General features: G+C 42.7%; 1 pseudogene; it reads right to left on the bottom strand.

Moving 5' to 3' along the window:
* Positions 1 to 266: 266 nt before the first annotated feature.
* Positions 267 to 1,199, bottom strand: LOC131276933 (proteasome subunit alpha type-3 pseudogene; annotated as a pseudogene).
* Between the last annotated feature and the right edge of the window lie 24,046 nt (positions 1,200 to 25,245).

The raw sequence follows: 25,245 nt of genomic DNA, 5'->3' as shown, positions 1-25,245 counted from the left end.
ATATTCTTGACTCACATGTTATAGGATCTGTTTTTCTAAATTACACCTAAAGTTTAATAGAGGAGGATAACCAACAATCATTTAAATACAAAACTGGGCAACAACAGCCCAGCAGGTTATTTTTAGCTTCTACATTAGTGGACTGGGGTTTTAAATTCGTATGATCCAACAGCCTCTAAGGAATGTTTAAGCAGGCATTTTAATTCTGAGTACTGGGTTTTCAATTGTGCACACTAATTTTGTTAAGCAGATATTAAGCAAACATCAATGATTATAAGACAAAAATTTAATGAAAATTTGTTACTGGGTATATAATAATCCATTGGGCTAAATAGTTTACATGGGACTATATAGAAATTTAAAACAGAAGCAGATGTAAATGCTACATATTATTATCATCAGATTCATCTTCTTCCTTCAGAGATTCCTTAGCATATTTCTCTGCTTCTTCCCTTATATCTTTTGGAACAATTTCATGTCTTCCTTTAGTTAATTCACTAACCCAGCTGAGCTCTAGTTCAAATGCTTTATCTTTAACTTCATCACGGCCTATGTAAACTATTTTTGCAACTTCTTTAACAACATCATGACAGGTCATTTCTTTCATCTGAAGCTTTTCAATTTCTGTCTTTGCAGCTTGCCTGGCTTTACCAATGGCACAGCCCCAATAACCATATGAAACACCCGATGGATCAACCATGTAGAGTTGTGCACCATCATTCACACTGTAAGACACTGACATGAAACTGCATCCAAAAGGTCTAACAGCACTGTACAGTGTATAGGCATGAACATACATGGCCACTCTGTCTGCAAGATGTTTGAGTGGAATGTTATAGCCAAAGTTAGATCTAAAGTTGGAAGCTTCTTCTCTTGCTATATCTGCTAAAAAACGAGCATCTGCCAACAAACCTGCCACTGCCATTCCAACATGCCAATCAACATTAAAAAGCCCTTTGTTGGAACCTTCTTCATAAAGTTTAGAAAGGACTAATTTTTCTACTCCGAAGACAACATCATCTTTACATCTGATTCCAATAGCTGTACTACTATTTTCCACAGCCTTCATAGCATATTCAACTTGAAAAACTCTCCCATCAGGAGAGAATGTAGAGGCCGACAAGTCATACCCAGTGCCGATGGAGCTCATTGTGTTAAAACCACTGGGCTGTGTAGGGACTCCAGGCCCAAAACGCTTCCACTACCCTAAGCCCCCTCCTGATCTAGAGGTGGAGGGGACATCACCATCCCAGGGACCGCAGAATGGAGGAATAAAATATGGACTAGAGTGGACTTACTGATATTATACTATAAAACTATTGTGACTACTAATAGAAGACATTTTAGCATTGAGGTGGAGAAAGTAGCCACAGTAGTTGCTGAGGGCAGGGAGGTGTAGAAGAGCTGTGATGTGGGGGCATTTTTGGGATTTTGAGTTGCCTTAATGATATTGCAGGGTCAGATGCTGGACCTTATATATCCTGCCATAACCCACTGAATGTACTGGGGGAGAGTGTGAACTACAGGGTAAACTATCATCTGTGTAGTGCAGCAGTGCCCCCAAAATGTGTTCACTGAGTGAGATGAGGGTGTTGCAATGATCAGGGGGGTTGTTGGTGTGGAAGGAGTGGGGTGGAGGGGTATACAGGAACCTCTTATATTTTTTAATGTAACATTTTTTTTGTGATGTATATATCTTCAAAAAATACATTTTACAAAAATGACAGGGTGGGGGTGGGGAGCAGGGTATATGGGAACCTCTTATGCTTTTTAAGTTTTTCATTTGTGTTTTTTAATGTATCACTCTTTGTGATGTATTAACTTTAATTTAAAAAGTGTAAAAAATAAAATAAAGTATATCTTCACTAAAATAAAAACAAAAAAAACTTTCCTCCCTGAGTCAAAGCTCTGCCATGGCACTACAGAACTTTCATAGAGAATAATGGTGTCATTTAAAGACATAATAGGGAAACGGACTTGTCGCAGTGGTTAGGGCGTCCGTCTACCACATGGGAGGTCCCCGGTTCAAACCCCGGGCCTCCTTGACCCGTGTGGAGCTGGCCCATGTGCAGTGCTGATGCGCGCAAGGAGTGCTGTGCCACGCAGGGGTGTCCCCCGCGTAGGGGAGTCCCATGCGCAAGGAGTGTACCCGTAAGGAGAACCACCCAGTGCGAAAGAAAGTGCAGCCTGCCCAGGAATGGCGCCGCCCACACTTCTCGTGCTGCTGACGACAACAGAAGTGGACAAAGAAACAAGACGCAGCAAATAGACACAGAGAACAGACAACTGGGGGAGGGGGGAGGAATTAAAAATAAATAAATAAATCTTTAAAAAAAAGACATAATAATAAATACACACACACGGTAGAGCAGCTAAAGGTGACGAGAAACTACTGTTATGAAAAAAAAATCCATGTCACATTTTTTCATGCTTCAAAGTGGCCCCATGACATACATCATCAATAATGGAACCAAGTTAAAGTTTCCAACTTGTCTATGAAGTAGTTCCAAAGATATTTCACTGCCCAAAGCCCAACAGAGTCGATGCTTTTATTTTTCTTTAAACAAGAATCTTTTGGTGATTTGTAAAAGAAAACCTAAATTGTGTTCCATCCACTTTCCCAAACTCCTATCCCCATGTCCCCCATGATTGGACAAAAATGCTAATAATGCATTTCCTTCCCTAAATCCTTGTACAGCACATCTCTCCCTGTGAAGACCCCGCCGAGGGCCACACCTGAACTGCGGTCTTTTCTCCCAGTGTCTGATGACGTCACACACACTGAGTTCTGTGGGAAAGTGGGGTGAACCGCCAGAGACAACCCCTGGACCACACCCAGGGACTCACCCCTCTTCGGGATACCTTATGCCCTGGGCTTGGGGAGTGAGACCTCTACAAGATTCTGAAATCGGGCATATGATAAGGCTAGAATTGCTGAAAAACATTCTTTTCACAGCAGTGGTTCAAACATGAAATTGGCAAGGGGAAGTTTTCTGCAGGAAATCATGCAGCATTACCCACCGTTCCACCCACAGATGTAGGACTGTGTTCTGGCATTTCCGAGGACTCCCAAGCAGGGCATAGCTATGACATAGAACTTTCCATTCCCCTGATTTATAACTCACTATAATTAGTGAATGCCAAAGGAAACAATAATGATAAAATGGAATAAATCACATCTATTTGGTGATAAAAGGAAGATAATACATGAAGAGGTTTTGAGTAAAATCAGACACAGGAGAAATAGTCACAAATATAACCTGCTTTCTTTTTAAACTGGGTAACCCTACATTTCCAAATAAAGAAATGCACAATATTAAGCATAGCATAATTATGGATACAAATAGCAGTACAGGAATGTCACCCTGAACTGATGATTTTTAAAATTATTATATAAAATGACATGACAGTCAATTAAGTGAGCAAGTGAAGATCCTGCCAGAGCTGCTTAAAGAAATGCTTCATAATTGAATTAATATGATCAGAAAGTGTATTTAAAAAGTTATTTACCAAATACCTGAAACCAGATTTACCTCTGCTAGGAATTCGGCCAGTTATAGCACCTCCCACCCAGGATTGCCTGGGAGGATGAAATGACTTAAAACATATTAATCATGTAGAATAGGATGTGGCACATACTAGGCATTTATGGTCATGTATGTATAAACTCAAATAAACACTTTAGTAAAACCAATGTTAGGTATAGACTACCATTGCGCGTGAGCATAAAAACCTTACAGATGGAAAATCTATGGGTCCATCCCACCTTAAATCATGCAACAAATAATCTACCAGTGCTAAAACTATTCTATTTCTCCCAGTACTATGTATTTGCTAAATGACAATTATTCGATTTGTTTTCTTTTAGTCCAGTTACATAATTCCCAATTATAAGCAAACTTTTCTGATCTAATCTTTCATTAATCATTCATGAAAGATTTAAATACACGTGGAAAAGGTTGAGTATTGGAGGAGGTAGAGCTCATTTTCTGCAGATATAAAGATCCCATATCAGATGCAGAAAAACAGCTCTTCAAAATTTAAGTTTACAAAAGAATGCTCTGGTGACAGAAGAAACTGTGTTCCTTAAACATTTAGATATTATTTTCAGTTAAAGATTTAAAAACCACGAAATTTTAGTCATATAAAAAATAGATGAATTAGTAAATTTAACTCAACTCCTAATGCAGTGAAAGGTCCCCTAACAAGTCGGCTATTTCGAGACACCAATGTGCATTTCAAAATCAGTATGCAAGCTGCAGCAATACTTCTGTCCAAAAAATCTATCAAAAATAGCCCCAACACTGAATCTCTAGTAGATTAGATATGGAACGGAAAATCTGCATTCTCTACCCACAGGGAGATGGGTAAAATGTCAGGACAGGGAAGCGGATAATCAGATTCCTTTTTAAATCGTTTTTCTTTGAAAACACAGATTTTTTAAATTCCATTTTGGAGCCGTGCGCTGAGATCATCTCAGGTGTAGAATAATCTGATTAAACACACGCCCGTGAAACACTGAGATTTGGGGGAGCTCAGGTTTGCAGAGCAGAGCAAGCGCATCAGCACAGGAGAAACCAGGCCGCGCTGCTGCTCAGAGCTGACCCGCCCTGCCCCTGAGGTCCCCGCCCTGCAGAGGCCACGCGGAGCACCACGACGAGCGCCTCCCCCGGCCCCGGATCCTCACCACGCCCGGCGGCAGAAGGACCCACGCGGCTGCGGGGACCGCCCAGCTCCCGCCCACCCCCGCGCCCTGGGGCTGCCTCCCCGGGAAAGTGCCCCTAGCCGCGCCCTAATCTGCCCTGTAGGCCCCAGCTTTCCCTGGTTGGTTAAAGGAGAATAAAGGACAGACGCCCTCCTTGGGAGCCGGAGCCGGGATCCGGGAGGCGGCTTGGGAAAGGGCTGGGTCTGCGTTTCCCCGGGTCGCTGTGGGTGGGGGGAAAAGGGGGTGACCTCTGCGAGTCTCCTCCGACGGCAGGACCTGCCCCGCGCCTCCCACCACCGGCCTAAAGGAAGGCTGGCTGGAGGGAGAGGCGGGGGCCGGGAAACCCACTGGGAGCCGAGAGAGGCAGCTGCGTGCCAGCGGGGCCTGGGGGCGCAGAGCCGCGGAGGAGCCACCTGTGCGCCTGGCCAGGAGGGGGTGTACGCAAAGGGGCCCTCGGACAGCGACCACCAAGGCCACCTGGCCTGGCCCGGGAGGGAGTCGTGGCTGCCCGCGGGAGTCATGTCCCAAGCTGGGGGAAGGTAATGCATTTACATGCTGAGTTTGGCTTAGAGAGTGGCCACATTTGAGCAACATGGAGGCGGTCAGGAGGTAATTCTTAGGCACCTGCAGCTCTAGGCCTAGTTCCATCAGGCACACAGGGTCATAAGCATGGTCATCAGTATCAAGGGCTCATCATTGGACCATCCTTCTTCATTGTTCTTTGCTCTTGCACTTGGAGGATTGTTGCTGTTGCATTGGGGAAGGTGATAGAGCTCCCCTGGGGGAACTCAGCACTGCCTCAGTTGTCATTTGTAACTGTAACTGCTATGAAAATACCCAAGATATATCTGAATATTTTTATGTACCCTATATACATGCCCTGGAGGACATCCTCCCAACCATGTGCCGGCCATCATAACAGCCCACACCAGTGTTCCTCCCCTGCCATAGTTGAACCTCTCTGTGGTCCAAAACTTCTTCAAAAATGAAGCCTAATATATTGCCAAATTCAACTATTAGGAAAACGAAAAATAGTGATGGGTTTAAAGATTAGAAATAGAAAACATACTAATTTAGGAAAACTAAAATAAAGTAAGAATAAATTGGTGTATTTAAAAAATGAAAAATATTATAAAGCTTTGTTTTTGGCATTTGGCCTTTCATCACTGCAATAGTGTTGCCCTATATGGACAGTGGCAAGACAATTTTTTTCCTTCTTCCTCAGTGTCTACATCCTTTTTCCTTCTGATTTTTCATTTTGTCTTCTCACAGAAATTTTAGATCACTGTAATTCAGATATGCAATATAGGGGACACCCATATATCCAGCATCAAACCCTTTCCCACTTCCCCAGCAATGATCTTTTTTCATGTTCATGTTACATTTGCTGCAGCTGATGTACAGATATTGAGGGATAGCTTTCAAACATGGTTCCGTTTTGGTTCACATTATGGTTTGTATTTTAGACTGTATAATTTTCTAAATTTTTAGTTACATTATGTTTTACATTATGGTTTACATTTTAACCTATAAACTTTATACATTTTTCATGTAATTTAACATGTCCTATATTCATCGTTGCATGACCCTGTGGAACACTTCCATTACCCCCCAGTTACCCTGATTCCATCTATTCTATACTTCTCTCCCCCTCACCTCAGGGCCCACTGTGACAATCAATGTTCAAAATTGAAGGACCATATTCACAGAAATGTGCAACAGTACTGAGGGCTTGACATACTCAACTGCCCTAATCCATTGGGAGCCACCAATTCTCTCGAGAGTCACAGTCCCTCTGTTTGAGAACATTTGGCCTCCCCAGGTTGTGGGTACACCTTCACACTCATTGTATGGGTCTCCACCCAATGATATAATACAATATGACAAAAGGGGCCCTCACACACTCCTGCCTGACCCTATGCCAGATGCACCCCCCTTATGCACCTTAAACAGGCAATCCTTCCTTATATTTTCTAAAGAATTTTCTCAACATTATAGTTTCAATTACATACCTGACAATCTGCCATGTTCAGCTGTTCCCCCCAACCCTCCGCCCAATTCCTTTAGCCATCTGATCCATCTTCCCAACCCTAGTCCTGCTCAAGCCTGCAAAGCCCCAGCCAAAGATAACCCTATGCCCCCATCTTATCCCTTCCCTGTACAAATAATTACCACCAGCTTATAGATTTCACCCATGTAGGCGTCAGCTCACAACTTTCCTCTCCCCCAGCTTCCTTTAAGCCCATCATCCAGTCTTTAGCTCTCTGAGACAGCTTGGTTTGCTTGTTTCATATCATCGAGGTCATGTAGTATTTGTTCCTCAATGCCTGGCTTGCTTCACTCAACATAAGGTCCTCAAGATTCATCCATGTTATCACATGTGTTTGTATTGAATTCATTCTTAGAGCTGAGTAGTATTCCATCGTATGTCTATACCACATTTTATTTATCCATTCACCAGTTGATGGGCATTTGGGTGGATTCCAACTTTTGGCAATTGCGAATAACACAGCTATGAACATTGGTGTGCATTTATCAGTTTGTGTCTTTGTTTCTAGTGCTTCTGGAATAATCCCAGCAGTGGGATTTCTGGGTCATATGGCAAATCTATAGTTAGTTTTTTGAGACACTGCTAAACTCTCCTTCAGAATGGCTGGATCCTCCTGCATTCCCACCAGCACTGGATGAATGTTCCCATTTCTCCACATTCTCTCCAACGCTAGTAGTGTTCTGTTTTTTGCTGCTTGTGTATTGGGTATGAAATTCATGAAGCCATTTCCTTTTACAAGGTCCTGTAGATGCTTCCCTACATTGTTTTCCAAGGTCTTTATGGTCTTGGTTTTTATATTTAAGTCTGTGATCCATCTTGCATTGATTTTTGTGTACAGTGTGAGATCTTAATCCTCTTTCATTCTTTTGCACATGGATATCCAGTTGTCCAAGCACCATTTGTTGCCGAGGCCATTCTTTCCCAGTCTAGTGTGTTTGATGGCCTTGTCAAATACCATATGACTGTATATGTGAGGATGTATATCAGAACTCTCAATTTGGTTCCATTTTTCAGTGTGTCTATCCTTGTGCCAATACTATGCCATTTATAGTACTGTTGCTTTGTAGTGTGTTTTGAAGTCAGGTAGTGTTATTCCTCCAATTTCATTTTTCTTTTTCAATATGTCTTTGGCTATTCGGGGCCTCTTTCCTTCCCAGTTAAATTTCATAGTTAGTTTTTCTGGTTCATTAAAAAATGCTGTGTTGGTTTTTATTGGGATTGCATTGAATGTGTAGATGAGTTTTGGTAGGATAGACGTCTTAATAATATTTAGTCTTTGTATCCATGAACAGGGAATATTGTTCCATGTATTTCAGTCTTCTTTGATTTCCTTAAACAGTGTTGTGTAGTTTTTTGTGTATAAGTCTTTCACATCTTTAGTTAAATTTATTCCTAGGTATTTGATTTTTTAAATTTACTATTGTAAATCATATTTGTTTCTTGATTTCCCCCACGTATTGGTCATTATTTTTGTACAGAAATGCTATTGATTTTTGCACATTAATCTTGTAACCTGCGACTTTACTGAGGTAATTTATAAGTTCTAGAAGCTTTCTTGTAGCCTTCTCAGGGTTTTCTATGTATAGGATCATGTTGTCTGCAAATAGTGAAATTTTGACTTCTTCCTTTCCAATTTGGATGCCTTTTAATGTCTGCTTCTTGCCTCAGTGCTCTAGCAAGTACTTCTATCACAATGGCAAATAGAAGGGGTGATAGTGGACATCCTTGTCTTGTTCATGATCTTAGAGGGAAAGATTTTAGGATTTCACCATTGTAAATGATGTTAGCTGTGTGTTTTTCATATATAACCTTTATCATGTTCAGAAAGTTTCCTTCTATTCCTTTCTTTTGCAGTGTTTTTTTAATCAAGAAAGGGTTCTGTATTTTGTCAAATGCTTTTGCTGCATCTATAGATATGATCACGTGATTTTTTTCCTTCAATCTGTTTATGTGGTGTATTACATTAATTGATTTTCTTATGTTGAACCATCCTTCCACACCACTTGGCCATGGTGTATAATTTGTTTAATGTGTTGTTGAATATGATTAGCAAGTATTTTGTTGAGGATTTTTGCATAGGTTCATTAGAGAGATTGGTCTGTAATTTTCCTATCTTTGGCTTTGGTATTAGGGTAATGTTGGCATCATAGAATGAGTTAGTCAATTTTCCTGCTCTTTTGATATTTTGGAAGAGTTTAAGCAAAATTGGTGTTAGTTCTTTCTGGAATGTTTTGTAGAATTCACCGGTGAAGCCATCTGGCCCAGGGTTCTTCTTAGTTGGGAGGGTATTAATGACTGATTCTATCTCTTTATTTTGATTCATTTGTTGAGATCATCGATTTCTTCTTTCATCATTGTAGGTGGCTAATGTGTTTCTAGGAATTTGTCCATTTTCTCTAAATTGTCCTCCTTGTTGGAATATAGTTTTTCAAAGTATCCTCTTATGATAGTCTTTATTTCTGTGGGGTCAGTGGTGATATCTCCTTTCTCATTTCTTATTTTGTGTATTTGAATCTTCTCTCTTTTTTTCTTTGTTAGTCTAGCTAAGGGTTTGTCAATTTTATTGATCTTCTCAAAGAACCAGCTCTTGGTTTTGTTTATCTTCTCAAGTGCTTTCTTACTTTCTATTTTATTTAGTTCTGCTCTTATCTTTCTTCTTTCTCTTTCTTTCTTTCTTTCTTTCTTTCTTTCTTTCTTTCTTTCTTTCTTTCTTTCTTTCTTTCTTTCTTTCTTTCTTTCTCTCTTCTTTCTTTCAATATTTCTTCCTTTGGAGTTGCTTTGTTGTTTTTTTACTAATTCCTCCAAGTGTGCAGTTAGTTTTCAATTTTAGCTCTTCTTTTTTGATGTATGAATTTATGGCTATAAATTTCCCTCTCAGTACTGCTTTTGCTGCATCCCATAAGTTTTGGTATGTTGTTTTATCATTTTTATTAGTTTTAAGGTAGTTATTAATTTCTTTTGAGATTTCCTCCTTGACCTACTGTTTTTCTAAGAGTGTGCTGTTTACGACACCTGGGGATGAGCCTCCCTGGCACCGAGGGATCACTACCACATACCAGCTGAAGGAGCAACTAGAAAATGACTTTGAATTAAAGATTCAATGCGGAACAGCAGAATATACCTGTCTACATATAATAACATGACTTCGGGAATCGGTTTGACCTAATGTAAGGGGGAAATGGAAAGGAGAAATGAGATTATAAGGCTGTGAGTCTCTAAAAAAGAGTCTGGAGGTTGTCAGAAGGAATATCCCTATGTACAACTGAACAGAGTCTAAGAGACAGATAAGGTAGATACAACCCCAGGTATTGGTTCTTTTGAGGGATAAAGAGACCCACGGGTTCTATGGTCATGGCAGAAGGGGTTCACTGCCATGACAGATGGCCCTTCTTTGGAGCTGGTGTTTCTGCGTGATGGAATTGGACTCAGAGGGGATCTCTTTTCACAAGACTTGCATGCTACTTTGTTGGAATTGTAGTTGGTGCTGGGTTTAAGATATATGTAGGGGATTTGAATCTCTGGACTGATAATATGAGACCCAGGCCCAGAGCCTCAACAGACTTCAGCTCCTACACTTTGATTTATTGGACTTACTCCACTCAGCTAACATGGAGTTGAAGAAGGTCAACCACCACAACATGGAGCCTAGAGTGTCTACAACTAGAAGCAGGAGGAGTGCATCCAGTACCCATGTGGAATCTAAGCCCTCACTTGACATAGGTGTGCAATGGACACAACCAATCCAATGTCCACATAGAAGAGGTGGCATTGGATTGGGAAAAGTGGACATGGTGGCTGATGGGTATGGGGAAATACAGGAAGAGATGAGAGGTGGAGGCGTCTTTGGGACATGGAGCTGCCCTGGATGGTGCTTCAGGGGCAATCACCGGACATTGTAAATCCCCCCAGGGCCCACTGGATGGAATGGGGGAGAGTATGGGCTATGATGTGGACCATTGACTATGGGGTGCAGAGGTGCCCAAAGATGTACTTACCAAATGCAAAGGATGTGTCATGATGATGGGAGAGAGTGTTGCTGTGGGGGGAGTGGGGGGCGGGGGCGGTGGGGTTGAATGGGACCTCATATATATATTTTTAATGTAATATTATTACAAAGTCAATAAAAAAAATGAAAAAAAAAAAAAAAAGAGTGTGCTGTTTAATTTCCACATCTTGTTATGAAATCTGGGCCTCTGGCCCTTGCAGATTTCCAGCTTCACTCCACTGTAGTCAGAGAAATTATTTGCATGATTTCTATCTTTCTGAATTCATTGAGTCTTTCTTTGTGGCCTAGAATATAGCCTATATTTGAGAATGATCTTTGAGAATGATCCAGGATATACATGGGTGTATTTGGGTGTAATGTTCTGTATATGTTTATTAGGTCCAGCTTCTCTAATATATTGTTCAAAGTCTTTGTTTCTTTATTGATTCTCTTTTGAGAGGTTCTGTCCAAAGTTGATAGTAGTGCATTAAAGTCCCCCACTATAATTGTAGAGGCATCTATTCTTTCCCTTAGTTTTTCCATTGTTTGCCTCACATATTTGGAGGTACCCTTGTTAGGAGCATAAATGTTTATGATTGTTCATTCTTCTTGAAAGAATATCCCTTTCACTAATATGTAGTGTCCATCTTTTCTTTCACAATTGTTTTGCCTTTAAAGTCTATTTTGTCTGCTATTAATATAGCTACTCCTGCCCTTTTTTGGTTATTGTTTGCTTGTAAGGTAGTTTTCCAGCCATTCACTTTCAACTTCTTTGAATCCCTGGGTCTAAGATGAGTTTCTGGTAGAAAACATATAGATGGGTCATATTTCCTTATCCAATCTTCCAATCTGTGTCTCTTAACAGGTGAGTTTAATCCATTGACATTTAGCGTATTACTTTCAAGGAATTACTTATATTAGCCATATTTTCTTTGGATTTGGATTTGTCTTATGTTGTTTGACTTTTTTTTCTCTTTTTGTACTTTTAGTTGTTCCTACACTCTCCTCCAAATCTGTCTCTCCTGTTTGTTTCTTTCCTACTGCAGAACTCCCTTTAATATTTCTTGAAGGGCAAGTTTCTTGTTGGCCTATTCTCTTAGATTCTCTTTATCTGTGAATACTTTGAACTCTCCATCATTTTTGAATGCTAGCTTTGCTGGATAAAGTATTCTTGGTTGGAAATTCTTTTCTTTTAGTACCTTGACTATGTCATACCACTGCCTTCTTGCCTCCATGGTTTCAGATGAGAAATCAGCACTTAATCTTATGGGGCCTCCCTTTTACATGATGGTTCTCTTTTCTCTTGCTGCTTTTAGGATTTTCTCTTTGTCTTGCACATTGGATAATTTGACAAGTATATGTCTTGGGGTAGGCCTGTTGGGATTTATGCTGTTTGGGGTGCGTTGTGCTTCCTGGACATGGACATTCATCTCCCTCAATAGATTTGGGAAGTTTTCAGCCATTATTTCCTCCAACACTCCTTCTGTCCCCTTTCCCTTCTCTTCTCCTTCTGGGATGCCTAGAATGCATATGTTTGTGTGTTTTGCATTGTCATTCAGGTCCCTAAATCCCTGCTGGATTTTTTCTACCTTTTTGTCAATTAATTCTACTATCTATTTGATTTCGGATGTACTCTCTTCCACATCACTAATTCTTTCCTCTGCCTCTTCAAATCTGCTATTATTTGCTGAGAGTGTATTTTTGATTTCTTGGATTGTGCTATTGATCCCCATCATCTCTGTGATCTTTGTGTGCATGATCACAATTTCTTCTGTATGCTCTCCAAGTGTTTTCTTAATATGCTTAATCTCTTCCTTCACTTCATTGAATTGGTCCATGATACATGTTTTGAGAGCTTTAATTACTTGTTCGGTGTTCCACTTCTCTTCCTGGTTTTTAGTTTATTCATTGCATTGGGCCTTGTTTTCCTGATTATTGGTATGGTCTGTAGTTTTTTGTTGCCGTCTGGTCTTCATTTTATCTTGTTGGGTTTATTCTGTTGATTATCTTCTTGTTCTACCATTGGGGTTTACTTAGGAGTTTTCGTGTGTGTGTTAAGTATTCTCTTTGTCACTTTTTTCTTCTTATTCTATTTCCTTGTTGTTGGCTAAGTTCCCTCAAAGGAAAATATTAGGTCCAGAGAAAGCAAAAGCAGTAAGAAAAGGAAAATATAATAGTAGTATTGATAGTGTTTGTTAGCAGAATGTGAGATCTAGGAGAATGTATATAGAACTCATGGAAGCTGTGTATAGTTAAAACAGTAAAAAACTGGAGTACCTGTAATGAGTTATTAAACTGAATATGGGGAGCAATATACTACAAATTGAAAGGTCAGTGTTGTCAGGAGAAAGGGAAAAAGAAAACAATAATATAGAGAGTGAATAAATGATAGAAAACAGATTAGAGGTATTACAGATAAAAAGTCAGAAATATTGGGGGTTAAACAGAGAGAGGTAGAATATAAGAGAAAGAAAAAATGATTGAGAAGAGAATGATGTAAAGGAAAAGGGATAGCATAGGTAGCCACAATCAGTACACACAGAAAAGGTAAAATTGAGGATGAGGAAGCACAGCAATTAAGAAATGTTGCCTGTAGCACTAATATGAAAAAAGAAAAAGGGAAAAACAAAAGGAGAAAGAGAGAAGAAGAAAAAGCAGAGAAGAAGGGGAGAAAAAAGAAAAAAAAAAGGTGGTGGTGGGGATAAAGAGGAAGAAAAAACAAGAAAACAGACCAAGAGAAAAGACCAGAAAAGGCCCCAGGAAAAGAATCCTGTTTGCAATTGAATAAACTGCTTAGGAGTCTGACCTTCCCCCTTTCTCCCTTCCTCACTTTCTTCTCTCCCAAGGCAGCAGGAAGGCTGCGTGAGGGCTCCTGTAGGAAATTCAAATGGGTCCCTGATGAACCAACTCACCTGAGAAAATAATGACTCTTAATTTCTTGAGAGAGCACCCACCCCTTTCCAGGAACCCTAAATATACTATTGGAAGCCTGTAAAGCATGTCCTACTGTCCCTCTCCCTTAGGTGTGCTACAAGGGAGCTGGTTAATTTTCTGACTCCACCTTCTCCCAGACAAAGTTTCCTATCCCAGACCGTTTAAGTAAATTGGGCTCTCTCACCAGATTTGCCTCTTTTCTATTCCTAGGCTCTCCCCAGGTCAGCTAATATCTCCTCCAAACTCAATAAAAAAAGGGGCGGGGGGTTCCAGAAAACTGAACCTACACTCCTTGGCCCCTCTGTACCTCCCACCTAAACTCTCTCACTTCCAGAGTTAGTCCGTGCCAAGAGGGGTAGGGCAATGCCAGATTTCCAGGATTGCTGGGCTCAGGAAACAGAGGCCTGGGAGAATGTGGACTCGGGGTATTTAGTGTGGGCCGCGGGGGTTCAGGGAACACAGGCTTGGGGTTCACGTGTTTGAGGGACACAGGCCTTGGAAACTCTGCCCCATGACTGGCAGTTCTCAGTGAATGCCTACGGCTCTTAGCCCTAGGAGGGAGGGGTTTACCTTCCCATGGCTTCTGCGTTCAGTGTTAGAAACCTGCAGTTCTACCTTGAGCAAACACCAATTCTGCTGCAGTCTGTCCAGATTGATGTCCATACACCTCCCGCCCTGTCGGTTCCCAAAACAGCCTGCTCTGCTAGGACTCTGTCACCACACAGCCAGTCTCTTGTAGGAGAGATGACGATGGTGTACTTACTCAGACGCCATCTTGCCCCGTTTCCTCTCCATCATTTTTGAATGCCAGCTTTGCTGAATAGAGTATTCATGTTTGGAAATTTTTTCTCTTAGCACCTTGACTATATCATACCACTTCCTTCTTGCCTCCATGGTTTCAGATGAGAAATCAGCATTTAATCTTATGGAACCTCCTTTGTATGTGATGGTTCTCTTTTCTCTTGCTTCCTTCCATATTTTTCTTTGTCTAGAGCATTGGATAATTTGACAAGTATATATCTTGGGGTAGGCCTGTTGAGGTTTATGCTGTTTGGAGTGTGTTGTGCTTTCTGGACATGTACATCCATCTCCCTGAATAAGTTTGGGAAATTTTCAGCTATTATTTCCTCCAACATTCATTCTGTCCCCTTTTCCTTTTCTTCTCCTTCTGGGATGCCTATTTGTTGAAGTGGCCATTCTCTCCCAGTTGAGTGGGCTTGGTGTCCTTGTCGAAAATGAGGTGACTTTATATGTGAGGATCTGTATCAGGACTCTAAATTCATTTCCGTTGGTCAGTATACCTATCCTTGTGACAACACCATGCAGTTTTTACCACTGTAGCTTTTCAGTATGTTTTATGGTCAACTAGTGTGATTCCTCTGATTGGATTTTCTCTTTTCAATATGTCTTTGGCTATTCAGTGCCTTTTGCCCTTCCAAATAAATCCCATAGGTAGTTTTTCCAGTTTATTAAAAAATGCTGTGTTGATTTTTTTGGGGATTGTATTAAGTCTGTAGATTTGTTTGGATAGGATAGACATCTTAATGATATTTATTCTTCCTTTCCATGAACAGGGAATATTCTTCCATTTATTTATGTCTTGATTTCCTTTAACCGTGTTATGTAGTTCTGTTTCTAAGTCATTTACATCTTTAAATTCATTCCTATGTATGTGATTTTTTTAGTTACTATTTTAAATGTTATATTTTTTCTTCATTTCCTCCTTCGATTGATCATTATTGATATACGAGTTTGATTTTTGCCAGCATGTCGGACAGCACGTGATTGGGTGCTTCGTGCTGTCCGTAAAGGGTAGGGCCCCTCCCCCTTAGGGGCGTGGAGACCCTGAGCAGGCAGGACGTCATTGGCCCAGGCGCTGGCGTAGAAGCTCCGCCCCTCAAGTCCCGCCCAGTCCACGTCGTGGGGGGCCCCTCTAAGAGCTCGCGGTGTTTGGGGAGCTCCGGTGTTTGCGGAGCTCGCGATAACCTGCTGGTGTGTTCCGGGTAGGAGAGACACTAAGGCCGGCGAGGGACTGTGGGAACGCTCGGCCTATTGCCCAGGGACCCCGCCTGTGGACCCACCCCACCGTAACGGTAAGTTTGGGGACCCAGCTTGGCGTCGGGGCGGGGCGCAGGTGGGCGGGGACCCCCAGAGGCGCGGAAAAGCGGGCGAGCGAGCCTCCCCTTGCTGCGTCGAGGGGGCGCCCGCGCCGCGACCCCTAAAGTTCCTACTGCTCGCCTGCGCGGCGCGGGGGGCGGAAAGTTGTGCGCGGCTCCCGGGTCCTGCCGCCCTCAGGGCCTGTAGGGGACCAGGCAGGGCCGCGCCGGGTGGGGGCGCTGCTTCCGCGGGCGGCGCGGGGCGGGGGGCGCAGGGTGCAGTCGGGGGTCCCGGCCCAGCCCGACTGGCCTGCGGCGCAGGGCCCTGTGTCAGAATAAGGGTCCCGCGGCCCACGGTAAGGGTGACCCGCCCCTCCCTCCCTCAGTCCCTCCTTTCCCCCACAATGGCCACCTTTCCCCCCACTGTTCCCCGTTCCCCCCCACGGTCCCCCTGCCCTCACCACGGTCCCTCTTGTCCTCTTCATGGCCCCTCCTGCTCCCCCACTTACTGCCGTTTCTCTCCCCCACGGTTCCTGTTCCCCTAAGGTTCCTCCTATCCTCCAGGATCCCTCCTGCCCCCATGGTCTTTACCCTCCACGGACCCTCCTGCCTCCCCCAAGTTCCCTCCTCACCCCAAAGGTCCCCTCTTGTCTCCCCATGGTCTGTTCTGTCCCCCCCCCCCCCCGTGGTCCCTCCTGCCCTCCTAGGTCCCTCCTCTCCCCCCACTCTCCCTCCTCTCCCACCGCCATGTTCCCTCCTGCCACCCATGCTCCCTTTAGCCTCATGGTCACTCCCACTTCCCCAAGGTCCCTCCTCACCAGGGTCCCTCCTCATCCTCAAGGTCTTTCCTGCCCTTTCAAAGTCCCTCCTCTACACTTTCCTTCCCTCCTCCCCCATAGTCCCTCCTGGGTTCCCCAGGGTCCCTCCTGCCCTCCCAAAGTCTCTCCTCCTTTCCTAAGGTCCCTCCTTCCACAATTACCTTTGCCCATGGTCCACCTCCCCCCCAAAAGGCCATCCTCCTCTATGGTCCCTCCTTCCCATGATCCTTCCCACCCACACTCCTCCCCCACGGTCCCTCCTGCCCCCCCACCATCTTTCCTCTCCCCCACTGTCTCTAGTCCCCCCATGGCCCCTCTTCCCCCCCATATCCCTTCCTGTCCCTCTACGGTCCCTCTTGCCCTTCCAAAGTCCTTCCTCCTCTTTGAAGGTCCCTCCCCCCATGATATCCGTGCCCTCTGTCTCCTCCGCATTGGTCCCTCCCTCTCATGATCCCCCTACCCCTGTTCCCCCCATGGTCCCTCCTCCCTCCACACTCACTCCTCCCCCCCACAGTCCTTCCTCATCCCCACAGTTCCTCCTGCCCCCACCATTTTTCCTACTGCCTCCCCTTGGTCTCTCCTGCCCCCCACAGCCCTTTCTGCCACCCCGTGACCCCCCTCCACCCCTGTGGTCCCTCCTTCCCTCCATGGTCCCTTTTCCCCCTCCACAGTGCCCCTTCCCTCCCTGCATTCACCAGGGTCCCCCCATGGTCCACACCTTAGCCCCTCCCTCCGCCCTCCTGACCCTCCCAGGTGCCTGGGGTCCTTCCCCTCTCAGCGGCCTCTTCCCAGGCCCTACACTTCAAATTTTCCTCTGGAGCCAGGCAGAGGCTGCTTGGCTTTCTTCTCCCACCTGGGAAGGTCAGGCTCAGGGCCTGGCCTGCAGCAGCTGGCTCTTAAAGGGGTTACTGCTGAGGGGAATTGATCACTCCCAGGGGAATGGCTCCTGGGAAGGCCCAGGGAGAGCGTGACTGACACCCGGTGTGTGCCTGCAGGGAGCCCAGTGAATGGGGACCCCTCCCAGGAGGGGCCTCTGGGTGCAGGTTTGTGTCCAGCCTGGGAGTTTTGGAGGGATCACAACAGTTTGCAACTAAAAGTGTGTATCCTTCCCCAGTGGTCTGCAGGTGTGGGGCCCTCCTCCTCTTAGGCACTTGCATTCTTTGAGTCAAAGCCCTGGTGAGTCACTTGAGCCTTTAATTATCTGTCTTTCCTGTTTTACTCCTTTCTGCTCTCTGAGATTACACAGGGCAGGTGAGGTCTGGGTTCTAGGGACCCAATCCCTCTGTGTCCCCTCCTGGCTGTGGCTGCACTAGAAGGCCTGGGACAGCTTCAGCCTTGGCTTCCCTCAGAGCTCCCCATGGTCCCAGAAACACTCTTTTCCTTTTGGTAGTGGTTACAGAATTTTTTTAAAAGTTTGATTTCTTGGAGTCATGCTGGGTGGAAATGGTTCGTGAACTCTTGCTAAGGTGGTAGCTTGCTAGGGCTGGAGGAGGGTCGCTGGCCAGTGGGGGCCACTGGATTTGGGTGCCTGCTAGACCCCTCTGCACAGACTGGGGAAGGGCGCCTGCTGGTCAGACCACCTGCCCCGAGGCTGCTGAGGGAGCCCAGGGGTGTGCTGAGTATTACCAGGAGCTCCAGGGAGCTTCTCCTTGGCAGGGAGGTGACTGGGTGACTTGGGGACACCATTCTTGCCCTGCTTTGTCTGCCAAGAGCAGTCACCCAGCTGGCCTTAAAGGAGCCGGGCTGCAGAGGAAGCCTCAGTGTTTACTGTTCTCAGCCTCTTAGAAGAGTTGTTCCCATTCTAGGGGAGCAGTTGAGGGCTCTGGAGCAGCTGCTCTTAGGACAGATGGGCTGGACATTCTCAACCCCCAGCCCCTTCTTTTGTCCCCTGCAATTCCCCCTGAACTTCTGCAGGTGTTTTTCACAGTGTTGCCACCGTGGAGGGCTCCTGGGTGTCCTGTCACTCCCATGCAGATGACCACACTGCTTTCCTAATGCTCTGTCACTCAGCAGACCCTAAGTATGATCAGGAAGAATATAACGTTATTCTCAGTGGAAAAACCCCAGAAAGTTTTATACCAAAACCTTAGCAATGACATTTTTGGACGAGGATTAACAGTCTTTTTTTTTTTTTTTTAATTTTCAAAGAAATTAATTTTATTGATACACTTATATTTTTTAACAAATCAATTTTATTGATAAATGTTAATAAAGCATACAATTCATTCAAAGTGTCCTGTGCATGGCATTTGTATAATCACATAGATGTGCATTCATTACCTCAGTCATTGGAATATTTTTATTATTTCAATAATAAGAAAAATAAACTAATAAAATTCTTTACTCCTCTATCTGTTTTCCCTGCTGGAAATAGCTTCTATTTCTGGCTTTTCTAGCACAATTATTTATGCTTTAAGCAGTTTTATTGAGATATGTTCACATACCATACAGTCTATCCAAAGTGTATAACCAGTGGATTTTAGTATTATCACAATGTTGCGCATCCATCACCATAAAGTATTTTAGAACATTTTCAGTACTCTGACAAGAAAAACCCCATTCCCCTTAGCAGTCCTTCCGCATCCCTACATAACCAGAAATCTAACTTCATCTTTATAAACTGATTTACATTTTCTATAAATGGAATCATGCAATATGTTGTACTTTGTGTCAGGTTTCTTTCCCGTAGCATAAGTGATATTATATTAACATTTTATAGTGTGAACATACATTTGTTCAATTTCATAGAACAGATTATCTCTTTTGTTACCTCTTTTTCTTGAGTAACAAATCACATTTTAAGTCTCCAATTCTCAACTCTTCAGTGTAACCTCACTTTTTTCTTTTTTTAACTTTATTTTGTACATTTAATAATTGACTATATAAATCATAGTTTTAAAAAAGAAAACGAATAAAAACATACATTTCTAAATTACATATATTGGATACATATAAATTTTTTTCAATCATAAAATATATTACATGATATATTTGGTTCATAGTAATGTAGTCATATAGTCCTTTTGTGTCTGGCTTGCTTCCCTCAACATAATGTCCTTTAGATTCATCCATGTTGTCATATGCTTTCTGAATTTATTTCTTCTTACTGCTGCATAATGTTCCATCATGTGAGTAAACCACAGTTTGTTGATCTATTCATCAGTTGATGGACATCTGGGTTCCCAACTTTTGGCAATCGTGAATAATGCTGCTATGAACATTGGTGTGCAGATGTCTGTGTCCCTGCTACAGATTTTCTGACTATGTTGCAAGTAGTGATATTGCAGCATCATGTGGGAAGTTTATATTCAACTTCTTTGGGAACTGCCAAACAGTCCTCCACAGTGGCTGTATCATTCTACGTTCCCACTAACAGTGAGTAAGTGTTCCTATCTCTCCACGTCCTCTGCAGTACTTTTGGTTCTCTGTCTGTGGTTGGGGAGGATCATTGGTGCAGGTGTCAGTGATGGGATAACATGGAGGAAGCTCACCTGGGCATACATATAAGGCATATAAGTGTGTGTTTATGGAACATTGCCATGGTGGATGGAGATTCATACAATAACCGAAGGAATATCAAATTCCCACCCTGGGGAACTCTGCCACTTTTTCTAAGGTCAGCAAGAATTTCCCAAGTACAGGAGCAGTGACTAGTGAAGGAGGATGTCCTACTGATGGACACTTGATATTGATGACTGTGCTTATGAACCTTTATACTCGAAACTGAGATTTAGCCTGGTGTTACAGGGTGCCTGAGAATTGCCTCCTGGTAGCCTCCTTGTTGTTCAAATGTGGCCTCTCTCTAAGCCACTTATAGTATAAATACTGTACCTTCCCCCCCAGTGTGGGACATGACTCCAGGGTATGAGACTCCTTGGCACCGAGGGATTACTACCAAGCACCAACCAGCAATGCAACTGGAAAAAAGACCTTGACCAAAATGGGGAAAAGATAAAGACAAGTGAGTTTATATGGCTAAGGTACTTCCAAGTGAGGTGAGTCCAGAGGTCATCCCAGAAGTAATGCTTATGCATGTCTCAGCAGGATCTCTTTGACTGCCAAAGTAGATTGTACCCCAAGTAGCTGGGCTCCTGAGGGTTCTGGAGGCATCCAGATGCTTGAGTGAGGGCAGATACCTCAAGAGTTTGGTGCCTTGCCAGTGGTCCCTTCTTTGGAATTTATGGTCCCCAGAGTGACAGAATTGGAATCAGTTGTGGTTTCCCTACACATGGCTCTTCTGTTCTTCTATTTGAGTCTGTAATCAGTACTAAAGTTATCATGTAGAGGCCTGCGTACCCTCCAGGTAGGGTGCGGACAGGCCCTCTGGGGTTACTTCCAAGGATAGCATGGAGCGGGGGTATGTGCTTGAAATTAGTTGAAGGTGCAGATCTATTTATGGATGTACCACCTTTTGTTATCGTGCACAAGCTAATAGAGATTCGTGGGTTTTTTTTTTTCCAGTTTTGGCTGCCATGCTCTTGCCCTAGGAATCATTGCATGGATATGATTTCATTTGTGTTGGATAGATTTTTTTGAAGTGGAAGTAGCAAGAATTATGGTGTTTATATTTTTAAGAAACTGATAAAATGTTTCCCAAAGTGGTAGCACCATTTTGCATTCTCACCAGCAATGTATGAGGGCTCCAGTTTTTCCACATCTTCTTTAACAGTTGGTATTATGTCTCTTGATTTTAGCCATTCTAGTAAATATAGCAGATTTTAATGTGTATTTCCCTTGTGATTAAAAGAATGGAACGTTTCTTCTTTTGCAAATGTGTGTTCACATATTTTCCCATTTTTAAGTGCTGTTTGTCATTTTTTGTTTTTTGTTTTTTTTTAAAGCATACAATTCATCCACAGTGCACAATCAGTGGTATTCGGCACTGTCACATAGTTGTGCTTTGATCACCTCAGTCATCATTCGAGCATTTTCATTATTTCAATAATAATAATAATAATAATAAATGAAATATCAAAGAAAATCCGTCACCTCTCTATCTCTCTATGCTTCCGCGTCCAGAGATCTCATAGCTATTTTTGCACAAATACTTTTTTTCCTCTATAAATTGATTTATATTTACATTTCATATAAATGGAATCCTATATTATGTTACACAATACATGTAGGCCATAGTAATGCAAGGTTCCTGTATTTGTCCTTTGGGTGTGGCTTGCTTCACTCACCATACTGTCCTCTAGGATCATCCATGTTGTCACATGGTTTATGACTTCATTTCTTCGTACCGCTGCCTAATATTCCAGCATGTGAATACATCATAGTTTGTTTACCATTCATTGGCTGATGGACATGTAGGTTGTTTCCATCTTTTGGCAATTGTGAATAACGCTACTATGAATGTAGGTGTGCAGATGTCCGTTTATGTCACTGCTCTCTTATTTCTGGGTGTATACCCAGTAGTGGTGTTGCAGGGTCATGTAACAAATCTATATTCAACTTCTTTAGGAACTGCCAAATAGTCCTTCACCATGGTTGTACCATTCTGCATTCCTACCAACAGTGAATAAGTGCTCCTATCTTTCCACATCCTCTCCAACACTTGTAGTTCTCTGACTTTTTAATAGTGGCCATTCTGATAGCTGTGAAATGATATCTAGTTTTGATTTGCATTTCCCTAATCATTAATGACATTGCATATTTTTTCATGTGTTTTTTGCCATTTGTATTTCTTCTTTGGACAAATATCTATTCATGTCTTTTGCCATTTTATAATTGGATCATTTGTTTTTTTATTGTTGAGTTGCAACATCTCTCTATATATCCTGTATATTAAACCCTTATTGGACATGTAATTTCTTTTTTTTTTTAAAGATTTATTTATTTATTTTTAATCCCCCCCCCCCCCCCCCCGTTGTCTGTTCTCTGTGTCTATTTGCTGCGTCTTGTTTCTTTGTCCGCTTCTCGTGTCCTCAGCGGCACGGGGAGTGTGGGCGCCGCCATTCCTGGGCAGGCTGCACTTTCTTTCACGCTGGGCGGCTCTTCCTACGGGGGGGGGGGCACTCCTTGCGCGTGGGGCTCCCCTACGCGGGGGACAACCCTGCATGGCAGGGCACTCCTTGCGTGCATCAGCACTGCGCATGGGCCAGCTCCACACAGGTCAAGGAGGCCCGGGGTTTGAACCGCGGACCTCCCAAGGACATGTAATTTCTAAGTATTTTTTCCCATTGAATTAGCTGTCTTTTCACCCTTTTGACAAAGTCCTGGGAAGTGCAAAAATGTTTAATTTTGAAGAGGACCCATTTATCTAATTTTTCTTTGTTGTTTGTGCTTTGGATGTGAAGGTCTAAGAAACTTCACATACCACAAAGACTTTAAGATGCTTCCCTACATTTTCTTCTAGTACTTTCATGGTCTTTGCTTTTATATTTAGGTCCTTGAACCAATTTGAGTTGATTCTTGTATAGAGAGTAAGATAGGGGTCCTCTTTAATTCTTTTAATTATAGACAACCTGTTCTCCCAACAGCATTTGTTGAAGAGTGTTTTTCTCCTATTAACACAGACTTCGTAGGCTCGTCAAAAACTAGTTGACCATAGATGTGTGAGGGTTTATTCCTGTACTCTCAGTTCTTTTCCACTGATTGATGTCTCTCTCTGTATGGCAGTATCATGCCGATTTGTCCACTGTAGCTTTGTAATATGTTTCAAGACCAGGCAGTGAAATTCCTCCTATGTCTCTCTTCATTTTAGATTGCTTATGGGTGTTCACGTGCACTTTCCCTTCCAAATGATTTTGTAATTGTCTTTTTTGATTCTTTAAAGTAGGCTGTTGGAATTTGGATTGATATTGCAGTGAATCTATCAATCAGTTTGGGTAGGATCCACATCTTTATGATGTTTAGTTTTCTAGTCCATGAACATGGAATGTCTTTCCAATGATTTACGTCATTTTAACTTTATTTTGGCATTGTTTGGTAATATTCTCCATATAGGTCCTGTACTTCTTTTGTTAAATTGATTGCTATGTATTTGAGTCTTTTTCTTGCTATTGTAAATGGAATTTTCTCCTGGTTTCCTCCTCAGATTGTGCAATACTAGTGTAGAAAAATATTACTGACGTTTTCATGTCGATCTTGTTGCCTGCCACTCCAGTAGCTTCATTGTAGACATTTCAGAATTTTCTAAATATAAGATCATGTTATCCACAAGTAGAGTTTTATTACTTCTTTTCTTATTTGGATGCCTTTATTTATTTTTTGTTTTCTACTTGCTTTACCTAGAGCTTTTGTTACAATGTTGAATAACAACGGTGCTGGTGGGCATCCTTGTCTTACTCCGGTCTTAGAGGGAAAGCTTTCAACCGTTCCCCACTGGGTAAGATGTTAGCTGTGGGTTTTTCATCTATCCTTTTAATCATATTCAGGAATTTTCCTTCTGTTCATCTCTTTTGAAATGTTTTTGTAAGAAAGGATGCTGGATTTTGACAAATGCTTTTTTTGCCTTGATTGAGGTGATCATGTTTTTTTCCCCCTCAGTTTGTTAACATGGTGTATTACATTGATTGATTTTCTTATGTTGAACCAGCCTTCTCTAACAGGAATAAATCCCACTTAGTTGTGAGATATGTCTTTTTTATTTTTTAAGATTTATTTATTTATTCATTTCTCTCTCCTTCCCCCCACCCCCCCACCCTCCACCCCGGTTGTCTCTTCTCTGTCTATTTGCTGCGTCTTCTTCTTTGTCTGCTTCTGTTGTTGTCAGTGGCATGGGAATCTGTGTTTCTTTTGGTTGCGTCATCTTGTTGTGTCAGCTCTCTGTGTGTGTGGCATCATTCCTGGGCAGACTGTGCTTTCTTTTGCGCTGGGCAGCTCTCCTTACAGGGAGCACTCCTTGCGTGTGGGGCTCCCCTATGTGGGGGACACCCCTGCATGGCAGGGCACTCGTTGCGCACACCAGCACTGTGTATGGGCCAGCTCCACATGGGTCAAGGAGGCCCGGGGTTTGAACCGCGGACCTCCCATATGGTAGACAGACGCCCTAACCGCTGGGCCAAGTCCTTTGCCAGTATAAGTCTTTTGATATGCTGCTGGATTTAATTTATAATTATTTTGCTGAGAATTTTTGCATCAGTATTCATTAGAGAGATTTGTCTGTAATTTTATTTTCCCTACAGTGTTCATATTTGGCTTTGGTATTACGGTGGTGTTGGCTTCCTAAAAAGTGTTGGATTATTTTCCCTCTTCTTCAATTTTTGGGAAGAGTTCGGTGTTAATTCTTTTTGAACACTTTGGTAGAATTCACCTGTGAAGCCAAATGATCCTGGAGTTTTCTTTGTTGGGAGATTTTTGAAGACAGTTTCAGTGTCTTTAAATGTGATTGGTTTGTTAAGTTCTTGTCTTTCTTCTTGTAGTGTCATTGTAGTCTTCTTGTAGTCAATGAAGGTTGTGCATTTCCAGGAATTTGCCCATTTCATCTAAGTTGTTTAGTTTGTTGGCATACAGTTTCTCAGAATATCATCTTATGATCCTTTTTAGTTCTGTGGGGTCAGTCATAACTTCCCCCTGTCATTGGAAATTGTATTTATTAGGTTCTTTTTTTTTCTTGGTTAATCTTGCTAGGGGTTTGTGAATTTTACTGATCTTCTCAAAGAACCAGGTTTTGGTTTTGATTTTCTATATTTTATTTTTCTCAATTTCATTTA

Source organism: Dasypus novemcinctus, chromosome 30 (genome assembly GCF_030445035.2).
Source record: "Dasypus novemcinctus isolate mDasNov1 chromosome 30, mDasNov1.1.hap2, whole genome shotgun sequence".
NCBI lineage: Eukaryota > Metazoa > Chordata > Mammalia > Cingulata > Dasypodidae > Dasypus > Dasypus novemcinctus.
The sequence above is the reverse complement of the archived record's forward strand: the minus strand, read 5'-3'. Positions and strand labels throughout refer to the sequence as shown.